We start from the raw sequence: 8,403 nt of genomic DNA on the forward strand, positions 1-8,403 counted from the left end.
GTGACTAAAGGGTGTTTTTTCATGTCCTCTATGCTCTAACTACGAAAATATTTGATTTACAAATAAGGAATCCTACTTCGCGGAATTTCATTTATAACGGTAGGGTCTAGAACCGATTAACCGTGATAAATGAGGGTTCACTGTACTACCCTCATTTAACAGACAAGGCGATCAAGATGCAGAAAGTGGTAAGACCAAGACCCCACATGACAAGACCTTCGATGACAAGAGCTAGGATGCACACGCAGACCTCCTTACCTCCACGCCAGTGACAGGCCGAAGCCAGTCGGCCCACTCTAACAGCTCAGGGTTTTCTCCAAGTCCTGAGAGCTGGGCATCAGCCTCGTGGGGGGTCGGACAACGTCCCGGAGTGCTGCGAACGGTCGATGCTCATCTCCGACTAACTGAGTGCAAGTAAAATGTCACTGAAGATCGCCGACAGGCCACTGCCCTTTCGGTGAACAGCTCAATGTGCAATCCACTCTGCCACTGAGGCTCCCGGTATGTACACTAGCCAGGAAGAAGCTTGGAATTCTGCACGGATCACCAAAATGTGACACAGAAACACGGCGTGAGCACATGCTATTGGAAACATGCCGCCGGTAGACTGGCTCAACACAGGGTTGCCACGAACCTTCGATTTGTGTTCTTTTAAAAACGCATTATCTGCAGAGCACAGGAAAGCAAAGAGCGATAAAATGAAGTGTGCCTGTGGAAATCGTCTATGTGACTGCCAAACACAGGTTGGCCCAAACTACATACACGCCTTGTTCCAAGAGTTTGTGTAAGTTGTCGTTACTGTGGTTGTTATTTAAAGCATATCCTTCCACAGACATAACAAAATGTTTATGGTAATTAGGATCCTACTCGGGCCTACAGATGTCGGTGAGGCCATGACGTCATGTTCATCCTAGAAGCAGGGTTTGTGCTGGGGCAGGGGGAAAGGGAGGCAGGTAAAACAAGGCAGCATTTCGGCTTTCTGCTTCCTAGAACCCGGGCTGGCAGCTTGGGATGCTTCTCCCCAAGGTCCCAAAGCATTGCCTCACTCAGCCCTCTACTCCCCAGATTGCAACACAGATGAGGACCCCCAAAACCAATTGCCGAGGAGTCCGCTGTGCCCCGCGCGGGCCCCTGGCTGCAGAGGAGAACTGTGTTCTGCGGGTGTTCACAGCAGACTTTGGGAAGAAGTTCTCCAAGGCACCCCAGGCGGACCCAAACCTCCAACCTCGTGTTAGCAGCCCATCATTTGGCCCCACGAGTGACTCTCTTGAGTCTCTCAAGTGCCCAAAGCCAGACCTAAGGATTCTCTTTTCTCTCTCATCTCCAAATGCTAATCCTCAGTGCATTGAGAGTACTTTGTGTAAAAATCACTCCAGCAGTCAATAGGCAGCAGTCCTTGAACCTACTTCAAGGTGTTTCTATGGTCAAATGCTTTAAGGCACATTTCAAGACGCATCGGCCCCTCGATGGTAAATTCCCGGGCCCAGCCTGCACTACCTTGGTCCTCTGCTGAGGAGCTTCTTCTTCCAACCGCAAGGTTTCTAAACAGACATGGTGTTTTGTTCTGCTTTGCTTTGCTTTGTTTTACAGGACGATGGGCCTTGGAGGGAGGGGGCAGTGTTGCCTGGGGGAAGCAGGCAGGAGTGGTACTTGGAAACCAGAGATTGTCAGACAATACCTTGAGCCCTCCATTTGCAGCACCCAATCCAACATCCTGTAAAGCCAACGCCAGTGGCCCGTGCTGGGGTCATGCAAGCCAGAACAAGGTCCTCCCAATACACAGGGAAATAAATTGTGGGGGGAGGGAAGCACTTTTCTCATAGAAGCACCTGTTAATCGTGGCCCTGGGCAGGGTTTGGTCATCGAAGAAACAAAACCGGCAAGGTCAGAGTGAGAGACAACCCCGGTGTGGAAGTCAAGTCCTCCAGGGTCACACCTCCCTCCGTGTGGCCTGTGAAACTAAAAGCATTGACAACTTTGTCCGCATCCACCCCCAATCCCACCCCCACACAACACTTCCCATAAATTGTTAGAAAGGCTTACACGGTATAGGCATATGCAGGCTGCCCTTTTATGGTTGGCCACTGCAGCCCTACAGCCAAGCCAGCCCATCGAGGGGTGTAAAGGCTTTGGAGATGAACCGCTTCCACCACAAATCAAAAAACCATTTTCAATTCGAAAGGAGGCAGAAGCATGGGAGCCACTGTGCGAACAGAGAGCCCCGACGTCTGAAGCAGGCCCACGGCTCCCCCAAGGCCACAGCTGCAGATTGAGAAGACAGGGGTGCAGTTAGGAAAGATGCTTGCACAAGCTGGAGATCGGGACAGATTAAAAAAAGGAAGAAGAAGAAGAAGAACCAGTTCAGGGTGCAGGGAGAGGTGCAGACAGGCCGTGCTGAGCTAACGAGAGGAAGAGAATGAGCCTGTGATATAGAGCTAACTAGGTCACCCTAACCCCGAGCTGGCCCAGAGGAGGTTTCAGGCTGAGTCTGTTGGTTAACACCAGTCCCACATGGATTAATCACCCTCCTCGGGGGAGCAGAGGCTGAAAGGCTAACCGCACCCTCCAAAGCTACGCAAATGGCCTCTGAGGGGTGCTGCCCCAGCATGGCAGGGGACTAAACGAGAGAACCCGTGCACCGACACTGAGCAGTGTCAAGAGCCAGAGATTGTACCAGATGAGGTCAGTGTACCATCCTCCTCAGTTAAGCCTCCTCACAAGCCACTAGGCCAGTGGTTCTCAACCTGGGGGTTGAGACCCCTTTGGGGGTCTAATGACCCTTTCACAGAGGTTGCCCAATTCATAACAGTTGCAAAATTACAGTTATGAAGTAGCAACAAAAATACTTTTATGGTTGTTGGGGGGGCGGTCACCACAGCATGAGGAACTGTGTCTCGGCATCAGGAAGGTTGAGAACCACTGCTTTAGGCGCCCTGGTGGCGTAGTGGTTACACATTGGGTTGCTAACCACAAGGTCCAGAGTTTGAAACCACCAGCAGGTCCTCAGTCAAAAGACGGCACTTTCTACTCTGTGAAGGATTTACAGCCTCAGAAGCTCACAGCAGCAGGTCTACCCTGTCCTCTAGGGCTGACGAGGGTCAGCACTGACACGATGGCAGTGAACTGGCAGCTTGAGGACAGTCCTGTGGTTGGGTGTAAGACGGTCTCCCATTTTACAGACGGGACACGAGACTCAAACTGCTGGACGAATTTGCCAAGAGCCCTGCAGCTAAGATGCGATGGGCCCCAGACACTGACCCGTGTCTGTGTGACCTCAGAGCCCAGACTCTGAGCTATTGACCGTATTGTGGAGAACCCCCAATAATGACTCTCCCTTGGCTCGGTGAAGAATTGTTTATGATTTCTTAAATCACTCTTGGGGAGGTCAAAGAGGCTCCATCCTGCACATTTACGAGAAGAACTTGCAGAAATCCATTTCCAACAGAGAGTGGCAGGCTGTTCTCCGCCGTCCCAGCTTTGCAATCATGAGCGCAGGCAACCGCCGCTACTGAGGGCAAGAAGGGCATGGGGACTGTGTACTCAGTCCCAGGCAACCCATGTGTGTCCCTGTCCTTACAACGGTTCTTCCACAGGCAGCGAATTCCACTCCTCCATTCACTCAGAACGATGAGGAAAGGGGCCCAGTCGCACGACTACAAAGGGCTGGGTTGGAATTAGCCTTCCGGTCTGTCTCTTTGCCGCCCAAAGGTGACCTACAGGGCCTTGGGAAATATGCCATCCTCAGAGCTTGTCCTCCGGATCTGACGTTAACCAAGGGTCACAACCTCCCTCCATCTGGGAGTCCAGCTGAAATATCAGGGGAAACTGCACAAGGCCCACACCACTGCGAGCTGGGGCCATGAGATGGCCTTGGGCTGCCACGGATTAAACTTGGCCTGCCACATCCAATTGGAGGTCACCCCTGGTCTGACTGGCGCCCGAGTAATGCACCCACTGCATCACAAACATTAAAAATATAGTGAGTTCTAATAAAAAACCAGCCCCAGGAACAGGTGATCCCTTGGGTCACAGTCAGTCATAGGGGCACAGCCCACAGGAACTGCGAGGACGAAGAAGGGGCTGGCACCTCTCCCAGAGTCCCCGTGTCCCTTCAGCTGACCAAGGAGTTAGAAAGGAAAACTTGAGTCAGAAGCTGGGGCACCGGCTTCACACTGGCTGCCCCTAATCAATCATTGTCTTCTGTTCAAGAAACATGTCTCCCACACGGACACCCCCCACACACACCAAATAATGAAAGGTGGCCTCTGATACACATGAAGGATTGGGAGCAGCAGGTTCTGGGGTCTGTGGTCCTCTGGGTGCAAGTTGACCGATAAGGTGTCAGTCTCCCATTGGAACAATGCCTAAGCCTTCCAGAGGACAGAGATTGAAGGGGATTGAAGGAGATTTAAGGGATTTGTGGAGACCTGGCCAAAGAAAAATCCAATGAGTTAACCCCTAAGCTCCTCCTCCCCTGAGAGCACACAGATGTCCAGCCGGCACCAGCCGAGCATAATTGCTGCTCATTATGGCTCCATGTTTGAACTGGAAATGTGTACTTGAGAAATGGTCCTCATTAGTCTCTCTGGGAACACAGCCTACCCAGAAGTTCAATTGCCCAAATCCCCCTACTAATCAATAGGACCATAACAGATTGTCTTATTTTTCAATAAAGAAAAACTTTTGGTTTGTCTTCTGCAAGAAAAGAGTGGTAAGTGTTCGCGTGCTTGATCTTTCTCATTGGATCTTTGGGCTTTAAATGCCCAGATCAAGTGGGAGAGTTGGGCCTACTTGTGAAAGTGTGCCCTGCCTCTTCCGATTGATAATTCTAAAGGGGGAAGGGGGGGAGTGTATGTGTGTAGGGGGAGAGGAATCAGCATTTTCACAGAAATGAAGCATTTATTTCAACTGCTAACATGTCCAGACTATCAGATTGGCTTTCCTGCTGCAGCAGTGAGAATGTAGCTCAAAACACTTTCCAGATTCATCCCAACGGAGCAGCACCTTAAAATGTAGCGGTCACTCACAAGGGCCACTAGAAGCCCAAAGGGCATGGGGTTTCCCTGTAAACCACATCCATCCCAGAGTGTCCCAGAGCATGGACAATGACAGAGGAGCAAGGAGCAGAGAGAACAAGTGTTCAGAAAATGCTTGGGAGACACAGAACCACGCCGCCAAATGTACCGTTCTTCCAACCACAGATGCGCGAAGAATCTCACACCCACACTCCATCTATCAGCAACTCCTACCGGCTGGATCCTCAAAATACACCCAGCATTCAACCCCTTCTCAGCGCCCATGCGGAAGCCACCATTACTTCTCCCGGGGATTGTTGCAGTAGGGCCTCTAACTGCTCTCCCCTGATGCTGCCCTGCAGCCTCCACAGTCCACTCTTGAGCCGGCCACCATAGAACTCCTGATAACACTTTATTTTGTCATGTTAGTCCTCTGCTCAAACCCCCACCCCCAGTGGTCCCCGTCTCTCTGAGAGCCAAAGGCAAGGTCTCATGGCGACCCACAAAGCCCTTCCCTTCTCTCACAGGGCCCCACCACACACACATTGCTCCTTAGGCTTCTTACCTCTGACTCCAGAGTTGCAGCCACACAGGCCTCCTTGAAGTCGCTCAGCCGCAAAAATACCAGACGCGTCCCCACCTCAGGGCCTCTGCCAGGGCTGTTGCAGCTGGCTGGAGCGCTCAATGGATCATCAGAAATCCTCAAGTCCCCTTCAGATGTTTATTCCAATAACAGTTTCTCATGACTATTCCAACTGACAGTATAATCACCACCCCAATGATCGACTTACCTCGCTTATTTTTTTTCTCCCTAACATGGCACTGAAGTAGACTCCTTGCCTTCCACGGGGACGACACAAGTTCAATTCCCAGCCAGTGCTCCTCGTGTGCGGCCCCAACCCCCCTGTCAGGGGTGGCTAGAGTGTTGCTTTCGATGATGAGCAAGTTTCAGAAGAGCTTTTAGGAGAAGATAGACGAGAAAAAGCCTGGCGATCTATTTCAACCAGCCAATGACGACTCTTTGGATCACAAGCGCTCGATCCTCATCAAATCTGGGGGACAGTGGTGATCTTGTACCAGAGTCGGGGGCTGCCTTGGTGGCAGGTAACAGCAACAAACACCCTCGGCCTCTCACCACACGAACAATCTGTACGCTGAGCAAATCACCTGAGAAGCTGGATTCTATGAAGAAGGACACAGCATCAGGGCCGAAGAAAAGCTACCACCTGCAATGCACAGCAGCCTGCTGGCAACAGAGCCTTGTTTGCTGAAACGGATGAGGACTTACAGCAGTCGCTGATGAAGACAAAGACAGCCTTCCGCATGGATGACAACTCACTGTAAAGAAATCAACAATGCTCACACCTGGACCACTAGGCCGCATCGTGGAGAACGAAGAAATGACTGCCCTTCTCCAGCCTTTCACTTGACTTGGATCCACAAGCAACTCACCTAGAACAGCCATCCAGAAATCAGTGGATACACCTGCTGTACACGGCAGGCCTCTTTAACCGGTGAAAGAGCGCTCAGGTGGGCCTGACCCAAGCCAAGATATTTGCCACCGCCTCTTAGGCGCGTGAAAGCCAGCCGATGAATAAGGTGGGTTGGAAAGAATGGGTGCATTTCCATTAGAATGTTGGTGACCAATAATGAAAGCACCTGGCCTGCCAGCCAGGGGACCCCGCAGATCTGTCTGGGGAAAAGCAGACTGCGAGACTTGATCTCTCACACTTCGAACACCTTGTCAGCGAGGACTGGTTCTTTAGAAGGGCTTGGAGGTTGGTAAAGTAAAAGGTGAAGACAGAGGAAGGTGGACTGACACAATGGCCTCTAACAGCAGCAATCGTGATAGCGGGACAGAAAAGCGGGGCTGGGGAGGCGGGAGGGGTTCCTTCTGTTTTACATAGAGTGGGGACGAACTGGAACTGACTAAATGCACCTAACAACGACGACACCATGTTACACCATGATTCTTCTCATTACCTGGCTCCCCCACTGGAATCTAAGCTCCAGGGCATCAGATATGTTTATCTATGTTCACTGCTTTATTCCTGTGCCTGGCATTACAGCAGGCATTCAACAGATTCATTTATTTGGACGACAGGCAGAATTTGTACTGGAGAGAAAGAGAGAGAGACTGAAACTCCACACCTCTCATCATTAGTATAGCCGGGCACCTTCTGAGAGCAACAAGGGGTGCCCCATCCCTATTTTTGTCATGGTGATATTCTTTCCAATTTCACAAATACTAAAACAGAGTCATCCCAGAATAAATAGCATTCAATCCGCTGCTGAATGCATTTCAGATGGCTCTGCATTCTCCCTTACTCTCCACGTCCATCACAAAAAGGTAGAGACCGTTTTTCATGCAGGACTTCAGGAAAATCAAACCTATGTCAACAGGTGCATCTGTGGAGCAACTTCAGAGTAAGCTGTGTAACTTTGAGACTGAGCAGACAGGAGGGCACGTGGGTTCTCGCCAAGAACCTTTCTCGTAGCAGTCCGACGCTCACCTGGCAGCATCGCTCCCAACCAAATTAAGTATGAAACAGTGGGGGTTCAGTGAGAGAACTCTCATCTTCCACACGGGACATCCGAGTCCCATTCCTGGCCACCTCTTACGCAGCCACCACTATCTGCCAAGGGCAGCTTGTCTGTTACTTACATGCTCAACAGATTTCAGTGGCGCTTCCAGAATACGACAGACCAGGAAGAAAGGCCTAGAGATGTACTTCGAAACACTCAGCCGATGTAAACCCCCGTGGGTCACAGCAGTCCAAGATTGGCCACCAACCGTGAAGACAGGGCGGGACCAGGCAGTGCTGTCTTCTTCTGTGCATGGGGTCATCGTGAATCAGGGGCGACTTGACCAAAGTGACCACCGACAAGCAGAACTGAACTGCCCGTAGTCCTACATGGGAAACTCCTGGACACAATGGAAGTTCAGCCTTGCAAAGCAGAGCTTTGGGTTTAATGAGCATTCCAGGTCCCCTTTGCACCACCATGCACATGCACACACACTCAATGTTAGACTTAAGGAGGGTGAGACATGAAGAGAGTCGCCCACCCTCTAGGCCATCCAGCCCATGAGTGGCCCACACCCTAGAAATAAGGCTGCGAATGCTCCAGCAGGCTTGACCACCACCTACAGGCAGTTATAACCAAACCCCAAGCCCACTGCCAGCATGTCCATTCTGACCCATGGCCACCATCTGGATTTCGGACAGGACAGAGTAGAATGGCCCCCATTTGGATTTCCAAGGTTGTACGTCTTTATGGGAACAGAAAGACTCAGCTTTCTCCCACAAAGTGGCTGGTGGCTCCAAACTACTGACCTTGAAGTTAGCAACCCACTACAGCACCAGGGCTCCTACAGGAAGGAATTCTT

The sequence above is a fragment of the Echinops telfairi genome, unplaced genomic scaffold (assembly GCF_000313985.2).
Source record: "Echinops telfairi isolate 266 unplaced genomic scaffold, ASM31398v2 ScPeMD7_7473;HRSCAF=8511, whole genome shotgun sequence".
In the NCBI taxonomy this organism is placed as follows: domain Eukaryota; kingdom Metazoa; phylum Chordata; class Mammalia; order Afrosoricida; family Tenrecidae; genus Echinops; species Echinops telfairi.